General features: G+C 37.5%; 1 protein-coding gene across 6 annotated transcripts in view; it reads left to right on the top strand.

Annotated features, from left to right (window-relative positions):
* The window catches only part of LOC131432836 (titin homolog), a 173,984-nt gene that overhangs the window by 151,683 nt on the left and 5,591 nt on the right, over positions 1 to 16,710 (top strand). The gene's annotated exons all lie outside the window — the stretch shown is intronic.

Raw genomic sequence — 16,710 nt, 5'->3', positions numbered from 1 at the left:
TTGCGAACCGTTCCTCATTAAATTCCATACAGACTTCTTGGTGACAAGTTTTGACACTTTTTTCCAATCTTTTTCGAACTGTTGAATGGTTTCGGCTGCCGAGACATGTTTCCTAAGATGTGCCTTCGTCAATGCCCAAAATTCCTCAATTGGTCGAAGTTGTGGGCAATTTGGTGGATTCATGTCTTTTGGGACGAAAGTGACATTTTTGGTAGTATGCCATTCTACCGTTGATTTCGAGTAGTGGCAAGAAGCAAGATCTGGCCAGAAGACAACAGGATCCTTGTGGCTTCGAATCATGGGTAGAAGTAGTTTTTGTAAACATTCCTTGATGTATATTTCGCTGTTCATTGAAGCAGTGGTGATGAAGGGTTTCGAAATCTTACCGCAGTTACAAATTGCTTGACAGACCATAGCTTTCTTACCAAGTTTTTCGACTTCAATCGATGTCTCGGACTGGTTTAACACTAGCCCTTCTCGCACCGTATAATATTGTGTCCCGGCAAGGATTTGTAATCGAGTTTCACGTAGATTTCGTCGTCCACAGGCCCGTGCGCAGGGGGGGGGGGGGTTTGGGGTCTTAACCCCCTCCGCTCCCTTGAAGAATTTTTTTTAAATTAGGTTTCATGAACAATGGAGTACTTATTATATTAAAGTGCAAATAACTTGACAATTCATACTATGTTTTCAGAATTTTTTTTACAGTTTCAATATTGTGGATGACGCAACTTTCTTTTTCAAATTTTGGCGCCTTTCTCACTTTCTGTCAAGTGTTACTGGAAATGCAGTCATCGATGTTACGCATTCGTATAGTGCCTGTCCGAAGTACCGACTACCACCGCTCTCAATAACGCGCATCTTTTCTCTAGAGTAAGTCCCAATACTCACATGCAGGGGAACTATTTCTTTTATCGTTTTCGCTAAAAAATGCTCGACAAAATTAACCCCCCCTTCTTTAATGATTTCTGCGCACGAGCCTGTCAGAATTCGTTTTACATTGTCAATATAGTGGATGAGTGGCCTGGTCGTCCATGATTATGCAGTTCAAGTTTCCAGCTAGAATCGAACCCTCGGCCTGATCGATGCTTCTTGTTTCGGACTACGTTTTGGTTGTTTCTGCTTCTTATAGGTTTGAAGATTCAAACGTTCTTTAGCACGAAGAACATTTGACTTCGAAGTGGCCACATTTTTGACCACATCCCGAACTGAAACCTCCTTCTTTTGCTCGAACCCCTTCGGTATACGTTTATCCAACTGAGGGTTAGGAGGACCTTTTTTTCGACCCGTTTTCGGTTTATCCTCAAAAGTGTTATCCTCACCGAACTTCCTGATTGCATTTCGCACGGCTTTTTCACTTACTCATTCCATTTTTGCTATCTTTCTCAGTGACAGTCCGCGTTCTGTGCACCATTTGTACACAATTATTCGACGTTGTTCTGCTGAAAGTCCACGCATGTCGAAACAAACTAATGAAAACGAATAAACAACTGCACAAGTGGTTAGAGAAGAGTGTAAACAACAGGACGCAGCCCTAAAAATTGACAGATTCTGAACCATTGCGAAATGGCAGCGGTTTTTGGTTGCGTCCATACTTTCTGGAACAATCTTAACCATCCTTTTTTAGGTCCATCATCTCAAGTGTGAATTTGAAAGATTCCAGTCAGAACCGCTAAACATTATCGTTTGATGCCTGTCCCTTGTGAACTGCACACGGAATGCCCCTAGTTCCCACAATTGTAATATTTCAATTGTTATGTCTACTCATGGCTGTTTCAACTAAAATATTATTGATTCAACTGTCGTATCTATTGATTTTCTGATAACCAGTTAGGTAATCAAAAGTGTTATTTTCAAACGAAAATCAAAAATCCTCTTCATTGCGCCTGAAACGTTTCATGTTGTAAATTTTAAATGACCAGCAAACGTCATTCGGATAAGTAACGCACCAGGTTCATAAGTCACGTACTGGAAAGAGAATTGCTTTTACTGCGAGCTATGCAGAATTTAGTAAAGTGGAGCGGAGTAAAAATTAGTTGATGTCCTGTGAGCATTTCATCATTATCGTTGCATTAGCATTGGAGACCGTCCGTGTTTTACTACTCCGTTATCGAACAGGACCAATTGAGGCTTTGTTGATGCCTTGAGAACATGTTACTGATGAATTCCATCAGTTTTTCATTGCATTCTATAGCATACAGTTTATTCGTGAATTTTTGAAAAAAATCAGCACCAAGAAAATTGTTCGCGTTAAATTTAATTTAAAAAATCCAGCAAAAGAAAGCTTTTGTGCAACCATTAGTTATTTTATTCATCTCAGGTTTTTCCCAAAAGAAAAGAGAAACTGATACATTCCATTTTTCTTCATGACTAGATTCATATTTGGAACAATGTTGATGCACGTATCTAATATTTAATTGAAAATTATACAAAATGAGCTTTCACTTCGAACGACAATATAGAAAAATTTCCTTGATTTTTCGTTATATCATTTTACGACATGTCAATCCAATATTCTACTTTTGCACTTGAGAGGTTCTATACCCTCCGGTGCGAGAAAACAGGCCCATCTGTTGATTGATCTAGGAAATACGAAAATAATTTTATTCTGATGTATCGAATAGTATATGCATTGTTAAGTTAAATTTTCATAGTACTATAAACGATTTTTTTTTAAATTTGAGTTATTCCAAATGATAAGGTGATGTTCTTCGTTGCTATAGCTAGTTCGTGAACGTGAACGAAGGAATTTTCAAAACAATGTTGTTTGTGTGATGTTCTTTCCAAAAAAAACTACATACGAATATTGTTTTTTTTTATATATAAAAAAGCATTGCCAACAACACAAAAACAATTTCTTACGCCTTATTGCGATGCGATTGTCACGATCAAAAATTGATCAAACAATAATTTGCGTAAGTCAATCAAACTTTTTATCGAAAAATCGATCTGTGTTTTTTTTTCAAGCTTAATATAGGATAAAGGGAGTATACTATCTCATGCTTCCTTTTCCAACGACTGCGAAATTTCTTTTGAAATCTTCCGTCAAGTTTTTCACAGCCACGCAGTCAAGTTTTTCACATTAGTTATATATAGTAAAGCCAACTGGTGTGCTGTATTATGAGCTGTTGCAGCCGCGTCAAAACACCATGAGGTTAATTGATGCATTTGAGCAGAGCGTTGTAAGAAAAACGGCAACAATACACCGATAGTTATGATAAAATCTCGCATCATGACGATGCTCGCCCACATGTTGAACAGCCGGTAAAAACATACTCCACCCGCCGTATAGCCCAAATAATGCTCCTTCCGATTACTATTTTCTCCTATCGATGCAGCATCGCCTGGCTGACCAACACTTGTTTAATTATGTAGTGAAAAAATAATTCGGTATCCGGGTGTTTCCAAAAAGATGGTTAAAAGCTGTGGCTAGCGATGGACAATCCTTTTAATATTGAAATTATTTATACCCCTAATAGTATGTGTATTTCGTGACATTAGTGACGAAAAAGTAAACAAATGTCAAATACAATGGAATCAAATGGAATTTATTTTCTTCAGAAGCGATTTGTTACTGCTACTTCTTTAATATTTTTACAAATCCAATACCCAATAATTTTTTTTGTCTAATAGACTACCGTTCAATTCGATCTATACGATTCCCTGAGTTCTGGGTTGATTATTACGGCAAATTTTAATTTAGATATCACGATGCAAACAAATAGAAAATCAAAACAAAGGAGTGTTTAACAAAACAGATTGCAATTAGCCAATTGACTTACATACTCTGATAGAAATAGAAACGATCGATTCATATGTAAATAGCACTTAAATTGAATATGCTTTTTCATTAATGATTTCAATCCGTAAACAAAAGGATTTGTTTTAAGGTTTCATGTGCAAATTTATTAAAATGCAAGCTTAGTTTCTTTTTCACTTAATCTAGATGTGTTTTGCTTTTGAACTATACGTGTTATTCACTTCGTTTTTGGTGGGCATGAGTACAAGTAGCATAATTTCATAACCAGTTGTATTGATGCTGACACTCGTTATAAGATTATATAGTGACTATTGTACTCAAGGATTACGAACGTGCTTGATGATACAATTACAATATATCCTAAAAGATACTTGATCGATTCATCAAGTGACAACATATTCACTTTTGATCAATCGCATTGTATAAAACCGAATCCGCTTGAAAAAAACAATAGAAAAGGAACGTAAAATAACACGATGAATAACAAGTGAAAAGAAAACATTAGATGTCGTGCCATTGTCATCGCGATTTCTCTTACCCCAGCCAAGAACAATGAATGTCTAAAAGTGAAAAGCTTAATTTCCTATCTAAATATTGAATTTAGATAGGATTCAAAACTGCCCTTTTCTTCGCTGTTTAAACAGTCGCTCGATTGGGATCTCCTATCCATTTTCCGGGCAGCTTGAATAAAAATCGGGGTAATTTACAATAGGAATTCACCGCTATCGAAGTTACGAACCAATAACGAACAGTGTTGGCATTATCATTCTCAAAATATCAAAAATCAGTTATTATCGCCGATAATAATTGTTGGTGATTATCACTTACAAAATCATCGCCGAACATCATGAAGAAAATCATTTGATATTCTGAGAATGATATTAGAAAACGATTATCACTTAATATCGGTGTGCGAAATTTTCAAAACATCAAATATCACCGCTGAGTATGGGGGAAATCATCACCCGTTCAATCTCACTTTAGCGATGTTTCGTAAACTCACACATGATTATCATTCAAAAGCATTATCACGATTATCACCCATGCGCGATTTTCACTACCACATGGTGATATTCCGTGAGGTGAGTGTGGTATTGAAAATCAATTTCAACCAAATCTTAACATGCAGTATGATTATTTTTGGAACGGGTGGTGTCGAAAATCATTGTCTGAAGTTATTTGAAATTGATGATAGTGAATTTCGGTTCGTAAAATTTTATCAAAACCCATGCAATATGGGTATTTTTGGAACGGGTATGATGAGTAGGTGTTGAATATTGATGTCTGGAGTCATTTTGAAATCCAACATGGCGGCTCTCGGTTCATGAAAATTCAACTAAACCCATGCAATATGGGTATTTTTGGAACGGGTATGATGAGTAGATGTTGAATATTGATGTCTGGAGTCATTTTGAAATCCAAGATGGCGGCTTTCGGTTCATGAAAATTCATCTAAACCCATGCAATATGGGTATTTTTGGAACGGGTATGATGAGTAGATGTTGAATATTGATGTCTGGAGTCATTTTGAAATCCAAGATGGCGGCTTTCGGTTCATGAAAATTCATCTAAACCCATGCAATATGGGTATTTTTGGAACGGGTATGATGAGTAGGTGTTGAATATTGATGTCTGGAGTCATTTTGAAATCCAACATGGCGGCTCTCGGTTCATGAAAATTCAACTAAACCCATGCAATATGGGTATTTTTGGAACGGGTATGATGAGTAGGTGTTGAATATTGATGTCTGGAGTCATTTTGAAATCCAACATGGCGGCTCTCGGTTCATGAAAATTCAACTAAACCCATGCAATATGGGTGTTTTTAGAACGGGTATGATGAGTAGGTGTTGAATATTGATGTCTGGAGTCATTTTGAAATCCAACATGGCGGCTCTCGGTTCATGAAAATTCAACTAAACCCATGCAATATGGGTATTTTTGGAACGGGTATGATGAGTAGATGTTGAATATTGATGTCTGGAGTCATTTTGAAATCCAAGATGGCGGCTTTCGGTTCATGAAAATTCATCTAAACCCATGCAATATGGGTATTTTTGGAACGGGTATGATGAGTAGATGTTGAATATTGATGTCTGGAGTCATTTTGAAATCCAACATGGCGGCTCTCGGTTCATGAAAATTCAACTAAACCCATGCAATATGGGTATTTTTGGAACGGGTATGATGAGTAGATGTTGAATATTGATGTCTGGAGTCATTTTGAAATCCAAGATGGCGGCTTTCGGTTCATGAAAATTCATCTAAACCCATGCAATATGGGTATTTTTGGAACGGGTATGATGAGTAGATGTTGAATATTGATGTCTGGAGTCATTTTGAAATCCAAGATGGCGGCTCTTGGTTCATGAAAATTCATCTGAAACCATGCAATATGGGTATTTTTGGAACGGGTATGATGAGTAGATGTTGAATATTGATGTCTGGAGTCATTTTGAAATCCAAGATGGCGGCTTTCGGTTCATGAAAATTCATCTAAACCCATGCAATATGGGTATTTTTGGAACGGGTATGATGAGTAGATGTTGAATATTGATGTCTGGAGTCATTTTGAAATCCAACATGGCGGCTCTCGGTTCATGAAAATTCAACTAAACCCATGCAATATGGGTATTTTTGGAACGGGTATGATGAGTAGGTGTTGAATATTGATGTCTGGAGTCATTTTGAAATCCAACATGGTGGCTCTCGGTCCATGAAAATTCAACTAAACCCATGCAATATGGGTATTTTTGGAACGGATATGATGAGTAGATGTTGAATATTGATGTCTGGAGTCATTTTGAAATCCAACATGGCGGCTCTCGGTTCATGAAAATTCAACTAAACCCATGCAATATGGGTATTTTTGGAACGGGTATGATGAGTAGATGTTGAATATTGATGTCTGGAGTCATTTTGAAATCCAAGATGGCGGCTTTCGGTTCATGAAAATTCATCTAAACCCATGCAATATGGGTATTTTTGGAACGGGTATGATGAGTAGATGTTGAATATTGATGTCTGGAGTCATTTTGAAATCCAAGATGGCGGCTTTCGGTTCATGAAAATTCATCTAAACCCATGCAATATGGGTATTTTTGGAACGGGTATGATGAGTAGATGTTGAATATTGATGTCTGGAGTCATTTTGAAATCCAAGATGGCGGCTTTCGGTTCATGAAAATTCATCTAAACCCATGCAATATGGGTATTTTTGGAACGGGTATGATGAGTAGATGTTGAATATTGATGTCTGGAGTCATTTTGAAATCCAACATGGCGGCTCTCGGTTCATGAAAATTCAACTAAACCCATGCAATATGGGTATTTTTGGAACGGGTATGATGAGTAGGTGTTGAATATTGATGTCTGGAGTCATTTTGAAATCCAACATGGTGGCTCTCGGTCCATGAAAATTCAACTAAACCCATGCAATATGGGTATTTTTGGAACGGATATGATGAGTAGATGTTGAATATTGGTATCTGAAGTCATTTTGAAATAGAAGATGGCGGCTCTTGGTTCATGAAAATTCATCTGAAACCATGCAATATGGGTATTTTTGGAACGGGTATGATGAGTAGATGTTGAATATTGATGTCTGGAGTCATTTTGAAATCCAAGATGGCGGCTTTCGGTTCATGAAAATTCATCTAAACCCATGCAATATGGGTATTTTTGGAACGGGTATGATGAGTAGATGTTGAATATTGATGTCTGGAGTCATTTTGAAATCCAACATGGCGGCTCTCGGTTCATGAAAATTCAACTAAACCCATGCAATATGGGTATTTTTGGAACGGGTATGATGAGTAGATGTTGAATATTGATGTCTGGAGTCATTTTGAAATCCAAGATGGCGGCTCTTGGTTCATGAAAATTCATCTGAAACCATGCAATATGGGTATTTTTGGAACGGGTATGATGAGTAGATGTTGAATATTGATGTCTGGAGTCATTTTGAAATCCAAGATGGCGGCTTTCGGTTCATGAAAATTCATCTAAACCCATGCAATATGGGTATTTTTGGAACGGGTATGATGAGTAGATGTTGAATATTGATGTCTGGAGTCATTTTGAAATCCAACATGGCGGCTCTCGGTTCATGAAAATTCAACTAAACCCATGCAATATGGGTATTTTTGGAACGGGTATGATGAGTAGGTGTTGAATATTGATGTCTGGAGTCATTTTGAAATCCAACATGGTGGCTCTCGGTCCATGAAAATTCAACTAAACCCATGCAATATGGGTATTTTTGGAACGGATATGATGAGTAGATGTTGAATATTGGTATCTGAAGTCATTTTGAAATAGAAGATGGCGGCTCTTGGTTCATGAAAATTCATCTGAAACCATGCAATATGGGTATTTTTGGAACGGGTATGATGAGTAGATGTTGAATATTGATGTCTGGAGTCATTTTGAAATCCAAGATGGCGGCTTTCGGTTCATGAAAATTCATCTAAACCCATGCAATATGGGTATTTTTGGAACGGGTATGATGAGTAGATGTTGAATATTGATGTCTGGAGTCATTTTGAAATCCAACATGGCGGCTCTCGGTTCATGAAAATTCAACTAAACCCATGCAATATGGGTATTTTTGGAACGGGTATGATGAGTAGATGTTGAATATTGATGTCTGGAGTCATTTTGAAATCCAAGATGGCGGCTCTTGGTTCATGAAAATTCATCTGAAACCATGCAATATGGGTATTTTTGGAACGGGTATGATGAGTAGATGTTGAATATTGATGTCTGGAGTCATTTTGAAATCCAAGATGGCGGCTTTCGGTTCATGAAAATTCATCTAAACCCATGCAATATGGGTATTTTTGGAACGGGTATGATGAGTAGATGTTGAATATTGATGTCTGGAGTCATTTTGAAATCCAACATGGCGGCTCTCGGTTCATGAAAATTCAACTAAACCCATGCAATATGGGTATTTTTGGAACGGGTATGATGAGTAGGTGTTGAATATTGATGTCTGGAGTCATTTTGAAATCCAACATGGCGGCTCTCGGTTCATGAAAATTCAACTAAACCCATGCAATATGGGTATTTTTGGAACGGGTATGATGAGTAGATGTTGAATATTGATGTCTGGAGTCATTTTGAAATCCAACATGGCGGCTCTCGGTTCATGAAAATTCAACTAAACCCATGCAATATGGGTATTTTTGGAACGGGTATGATGAGTAGATGTTGAATATTGATGTCTGGAGTCATTTTGAAATCCAAGATGGCGGCTTTCGGTTCATGAAAATTCATCTAAACCCATGCAATATGGGTATTTTTGGAACGGGTATGATGAGTAGATGTTGAATATTGATGTCTGGAGTCATTTTGAAATCCAAGATGGCGGCTTTCGGTTCATGAAAATTCATCTAAACCCATGCAATATGGGTATTTTTGGAACGGGTATGATGAGTAGATGTTGAATATTGATGTCTGGAGTCATTTTGAAATCCAAGATGGCGGCTTTCGGTTCATGAAAATTCATCTAAACCCATGCAATATGGGTATTTTTGGAACGGGTATGATGAGTAGATGTTGAATATTGATGTCTGGAGTCATTTTGAAATCCAACATGGCGGCTCTCGGTTCATGAAAATTCAACTAAACCCATGCAATATGGGTATTTTTGGAACGGGTATGATGAGTAGGTGTTGAATATTGATGTCTGGAGTCATTTTGAAATCCAACATGGTGGCTCTCGGTCCATGAAAATTCAACTAAACCCATGCAATATGGGTATTTTTGGAACGGATATGATGAGTAGATGTTGAATATTGGTATCTGAAGTCATTTTGAAATAGAAGATGGCGGCTCTTGGTTCATGAAAATTCATCTGAAACCATGCAATATGGGTATTTTTGGAACGGGTATGATGAGTAGATGTTGAATATTGATGTCTGGAGTCATTTTGAAATCCAAGATGGCGGCTTTCGGTTCATGAAAATTCATCTAAACCCATGCAATATGGGTATTTTTGGAACGGGTATGATGAGTAGATGTTGAATATTGATGTCTGGAGTCATTTTGAAATCCAACATGGCGGCTCTCGGTTCATGAAAATTCATCTAAACCCATGCAATATGGGTATTTTTGGAACGGGTATGATGAGTAGGTGTTGAATATTGATGTCTGGAGTCATTTTGAAATCCAACATGGCGGCTCTCGGTTCATGAAAATTCAACTAAACCCATGCAATATGGGTATTTTTGGAACGGGTATGATGAGTAGATGTTGAATATTGATGTCTGGAGTCATTTTGAAATCCAACATGGCGGCTCTCGGTTCATGAAAATTCAACTAAACCCATGCAATATGGGTATTTTTGGAACGGGTATGATGAGTAGATGTTGAATATTGATGTCTGGAGTCATTTTGAAATCCAAGATGGCGGCTCTCGGTTCATGAAAATTCAACTAAACCCATGCAATATGGGTATTTTTGGAACGGGTATGATGAGTAGATGTTGAATATTGGTATCTGAAGTCATTTTGAAATAGAAGATGGCGGCTCTTGGTTCATGAAAATTCATCTGAAACCATGCAATATGGGTATTTTTGGAACGGGTATGATGAGTAGATGTTGAATATTGGTGTCTGAAGTGATTTTGAAATCCAACATGGTGGTTCTCGGTTCATGAAAATTCAACTAAACCCATGCAATATGGGTATTTTTGGAACGGATATGATGAGTAGATGTTGAATATTGGTGTCTGAAGTCATTTTGAAATAGAAGATGGCGGCTCTTGGTTCATGAAAATTCATCTGAAACCATGCAATATGGGTATTTTTGGAACGGGTATGATGAGTAGATGTTGAATATTGGTGTCTGAAGTGATTTTGAAATCCAACATGGTGGTTCTCGGTTCATGAAAATTCAACTAAACCCATGCAATATGGGTATTTTTGGAACGGGTATGATGAGTAGGTGTCGATTATCGATGTCTGGAGTCATTTTGATATCCAAAATGTGAACTTCTAGTTTATGAAAATTTTTCGAAAAATTTGAACTTAGTTTGTGTAGAACGCTCGTCGCGTGCGATTGTATTTTTTTGTTGCTCTGCGTTGTTTCGCTGTGTTTCGGTCGGATTTTTCTGCAGGTTCCAGTGTTGCATTCAATATTTTTGTTGTTAAAAACGGAGAAATGATGAATTTGAAAGAGGAAAGAAACTACAACTGATGCCAGAAGGGTGGACAGTGCATGGAAGTTCTTTTTTGGTGTTGGTATTTTATTCTCGTGAATGCAATCTATCACCGTGTTTTACCCACCAAAACTGAAGTGAAAACCACGGAGTTTTAACTTTTTCGGGAGTTGAGTGTCATCTAGCGGCAAGTAACACTCATCAATTAACCATTTACTATATATTAAATGGCATTAAGTGTGAATTGAAAATATTAAACGTCACCGTGATTGGTAGTATCTGCTACACAACCTTGTAATTTTGTCGCTATAATCTGCATCTCTAAATTCTAATTTCATAAGCTTGTAGGTCTACTAGAAGACAACTGTGCAGGCTATTGCGCATTAACGTCGATTTTGCAGTAATGTTTCCGACATTACTTACCGTTTGTTTATAGAGGTAATTTTTTTCAAATTTCGGATAAAAACGGACAATTTTCTTTGAAAAATTAGTGCAACACTTCGAGACGGTATTGTAGATTTGAATTCATTGTGCGAAAGCAGACATTTATTTAAGAATCACTATCAAAAATTTATCATCGACAGTTCTGCAAATATTGCACTTGAACCAATACTACTGTTCTAAAGCTTGGGAAAAGTAAGGAACTCGTTTGTTGAGCATTCTGGTAGTCGAATTGTTGACATCAAATTGGTTGCTGTCAACCAAATGATTGGCGATTGAAAACTAACACAATCCAATTATACATATTTTCGAAGATTTGCTATGTTTAATCTATCACTTCAAACAATTTTCTTACTTTCGTAGTATATTTTTATTGCTGATCTTGGATTTCAAAATGACTCCAGACATCAATATTCAACATCTACTCATCATACCCGTTCCAAAAATACCCATATTGCATGGGTTTAGATGAATTTTCATGAACCGAAAGCCGCCATCTTGGATTTCAAAATGACTCCAGACATCAATATTCAACATCTACTCATCATACCCGTTCCAAAAATACCCATATTGCATGGGTTTAGTTGAATTTTCATGAACCGAGAGCCACCATGTTGGATTTCAAAATGACTCCAGACACCCATATTCAACATCTACTCATCATACCCGTTCCAAAAATACCCATATTGCATGGGTTTAGATGAATTTTCATGAACCGAAAGCCGCCATCTTGGATTTCAAAATGACTCCAGACATCAATATTCAACATCTACTCATCATACCCATTCCAAAAATACCCATATTGCATGGGTTTAGATGAATTTTCATGAACCGAAAGCCGCCATCTTGGATTTCAAAATGACTCCAGACATCAATATTCAACATCTACTCATCATACCCGTTCCAAAAATACCCATATTGCATGGGTTTAGTTGAATTTTCATGAACCGAGAGCCACCATGTTGGATTTCAAAATGACTCCAGACACCCATATTCAACATCTACTCATCATACCCGTTCCAAAAATACCCATATTGCATGGGTTTAGTTGAATTTTCATGAACCGAGAGCCACCATGTTGGATTTCAAAAGACTCCAGACACCCATATTCAACATCTACTCATCGTACCCGTTCCAAAAATACCCATATTGCATGGTTTCAGATGAATTTTCATGAACCGAAAGCCGCCATCTTGGATTTCAAAATCACTTCAGACACCAATATTCAACATCTACTCATCGTACCCGTTCCAAAAATACCCATATTGCATGGTTTCAGATGAATTTTCATGAACCGAAAGCCGCCATCTTGGATTTCAAAATCACTTCAGACACCAATATTCAACATCTACTCATCATACCCGTTCCAAAAATACCCATATTGCATGGGTTTAGATGAATTTTCATGAACCGAAAGCCGCCATCTTGGATTTCAAAATGACTCCAGACATCAATATTCAACATCTACTCATCATACCCGTTCCAAAAATACCCATATTGCATGGGTTTAGTTGAATTTTCATGAACCGAGAGCCACCATGTTGGATTTCAAAATGACTCCAGACACCCATATTCAACATCTACTCATCGTACCCGTTCCAAAAATACCCATATTGCATGGTTTCAGATGAATTTTCATGAACCGAAAGCCGCCATCTTGGATTTCAAAATCACTTCAGACACCAATATTCAACATCTACTCATCGTACCCGTTCCAAAAATACCCATATTGCATGGTTTCAGATGAATTTTTATGATCCGAGAGCCGCCATCTTGGATTTCAAAATTACTCCAGACATCGATATTTAACATCTACTCATCATACCCGTTCCAAAAATACCCATATTGCATGGGTTTAGATGAATTTTCATGAACCGAAAGCCGCCATCTTGGATTTCAAAATGACTCCAGACATCAATATTCAACATCTACTCATCATACCCGTTCCAAAAATACCCATATTGCATGGGTTTAGTTGAATTTTCATGAACCGAGAGCCACCATGTTGGATTTCAAAATGACTCCAGACACCCATATTCAACATCTACTCATCATACCCGTTCCAAAAATACCCATATTGCATGGGTTTAGATGAATTTTCATGAACCGAAAGCCGCCATCTTGGATTTCAAAATGACTCCAGACATCAATATTCAACATCTACTCATCATACCCGTTCCAAAAATACCCATATTGCATGGGTTTAGATGAATTTTCATGAACCGAAAGCCGCCATCTTGGATTTCAAAATGACTCCAGACATCAATATTCAACATCTACTCATCATACCCGTTCCAAAAATACCCATATTGCATGGGTTTAGTTGAATTTTCATGAACCGAGAGCCACCATGTTGGATTTCAAAATGACTCCAGACACCCATATTCAACATCTACTCATCATACCCGTTCCAAAAATACCCATATTGCATGGGTTTAGTTGAATTTTCATGAACCGAGAGCCACCATGTTGGATTTCAAAAGACTCCAGACACCCATATTCAACATCTACTCATCGTACCCGTTCCAAAAATACCCATATTGCATGGTTTCAGATGAATTTTCATGAACCGAAAGCCGCCATCTTGGATTTCAAAATCACTTCAGACACCAATATTCAACATCTACTCATCGTACCCGTTCCAAAAATACCCATATTGCATGGTTTCAGATGAATTTTCATGAACCGAAAGCCGCCATCTTGGATTTCAAAATCACTTCAGACACCAATATTCAACATCTACTCATCATACCCGTTCCAAAAATACCCATATTGCATGGGTTTAGATGAATTTTCATGAACCGAAAGCCGCCATCTTGGATTTCAAAATGACTCCAGACATCAATATTCAACATCTACTCATCATACCCGTTCCAAAAATACCCATATTGCATGGGTTTAGTTGAATTTTCATGAACCGAGAGCCACCATGTTGGATTTCAAAATGACTCCAGACACCCATATTCAACATCTACTCATCGTACCCGTTCCAAAAATACCCATATTGCATGGTTTCAGATGAATTTTCATGAACCGAAAGCCGCCATCTTGGATTTCAAAATCACTTCAGACACCAATATTCAACATCTACTCATCGTACCCGTTCCAAAAATACCCATATTGCATGGTTTCAGATGAATTTTCATGAACCGAAAGCCGCCATCTTGGATTTCAAAATCACTTCAGACACCAATATTCAACATCTACTCATCATACCCGTTCCAAAAATACCCATATTGCATGGTTTCAGATGAATTTTCATGAACCGAAAGCCGCCATCTTGGATTTCAAAATCACTTCAGACACCAATATTCAACATCTACTCATCGTACCCGTTCCAAAAATACCCATATTGCATGGTTTCAGATGAATTTTTATGATCCGAGAGCCGCCATCTTGGATTTCAAAATGACTCCAGACATCGATATTTAACATCTACTCATCATACCCGTTCCAAAAATACCCATATTGCATGGGTTTAGATGAATTTTCATGAACCGAAAGCCGCCATCTTGGATTTCAAAATGACTCCAGACATCAATATTCAACATCTACTCATCATACCCGTTCCAAAAATACCCATATTGCATGGGTTTAGTTGAATTTTCATGAACCGAGAGCCACCATGTTGGATTTCAAAATGACTCCAGACACCCATATTCAACATCTACTCATCATACCCGTTCCAAAAATACCCATATTGCATGGGTTTAGATGAATTTTCATGAACCGAAAGCCGCCATCTTGGATTTCAAAATGACTCCAGACATCAATATTCAACATCTACTCATCATACCCGTTCCAAAAATACCCATATTGCATGGGTTTAGATGAATTTTCATGAACCGAAAGCCGCCATCTTGGATTTCAAAATGACTCCAGACATCAATATTCAACATCTACTCATCATACCCGTTCCAAAAATACCCATATTGCATGGGTTTAGTTGAATTTTCATGAACCGAGAGCCACCATGTTGGATTTCAAAATGACTCCAGACACCCATATTCAACATCTACTCATCATACCCGTTCCAAAAATACCCATATTGCATGGGTTTAGTTGAATTTTCATGAACCGAGAGCCACCATGTTGGATTTCAAAAGACTCCAGACACCCATATTCAACATCTACTCATCGTACCCGTTCCAAAAATACCCATATTGCATGGTTTCAGATGAATTTTCATGAACCGAAAGCCGCCATCTTGGATTTCAAAATCACTTCAGACACCAATATTCAACATCTACTCATCGTACCCGTTCCAAAAATACCCATATTGTATGGTTTCAGATGAATTTTCATGAACCGAAAGCCGCCATCTTGGATTTCAAAATCACTTCAGACACCAATATTCAACATCTACTCATCGTACCCGTTCCAAAAATACCCATATTGCATGGTTTCAGATGAATTTTCATGAACCGAAAGCCGCCATCTTGGATTTCAAAATCACTTCAGACACCAATATTCAACATCTACTCATCGTACCCGTTCCAAAAATACCCATATTGCATGGTTTCAGATGAATTTTCATGAACCGAAAGCCGCCATCTTGGATTTCAAAATCACTTCAGACACCAATATTCAACATCTACTCATCGTACCCGTTCCAAAAATACCCATATTGCATGGTTTCAGATGAATTTTCATGAACCGAAAGCCGCCATCTTGGATTTCAAAATCACTTCAGACACCAATATTCAACATCTACTCATCGTACCCGTTCCAAAAATACCCATATTGCATGGTTTCAGATGAATTTTCATGATCCGAGAGCCGCCATCTTGGATTTCAAAATGACTCCAGACATCGATATTTAACATCTACTCATCATACCCGTTTCAAAAATATCCATATTGCCATGGGTTTAGATGAATTTTTACGAACCGAATTTCACTATCAACAATTTCAAATTACTTCAGACATCGAGATTCGACACCACCCATTCCAAAAATAATCATACTGCATGATAAGATTTGGTTGAAATTGATTTTCAAAACTTCACTCACCTCATTGAATATCACCATGTGATAGTGAAAATCTTTGCATGGCTGATAATTGTGAGAATGATTTTCAATGATGATAATTTATAATCATGTGTGAGTTTACGAAACATCACTATGGTGATATTGGACGGGGTGTGATATTTTCCATACTCACTTCGAGTGATCACAATTATCATTGATATTGTAGATAGTGATAATCGCTGTCGAAAATCGCGCATGATTTTCTGCAGCGGTGAGATTTGATTATTTGATATTTTCGCAACACTGATAACGAAGCGTGTTAAACTGATGGTGTCGACTAAATGTTAACAGCAAAACCAAATTAGTTGTGAGGCGTA

The sequence above is a fragment of the Malaya genurostris genome, chromosome 2, assembly GCF_030247185.1.
Source record: "Malaya genurostris strain Urasoe2022 chromosome 2, Malgen_1.1, whole genome shotgun sequence".
Taxonomy (NCBI): domain Eukaryota; kingdom Metazoa; phylum Arthropoda; class Insecta; order Diptera; family Culicidae; genus Malaya; species Malaya genurostris.
Note: the sequence above shows the minus strand (reverse complement) of the source record. Positions and strands in the feature narration are given on the sequence as shown.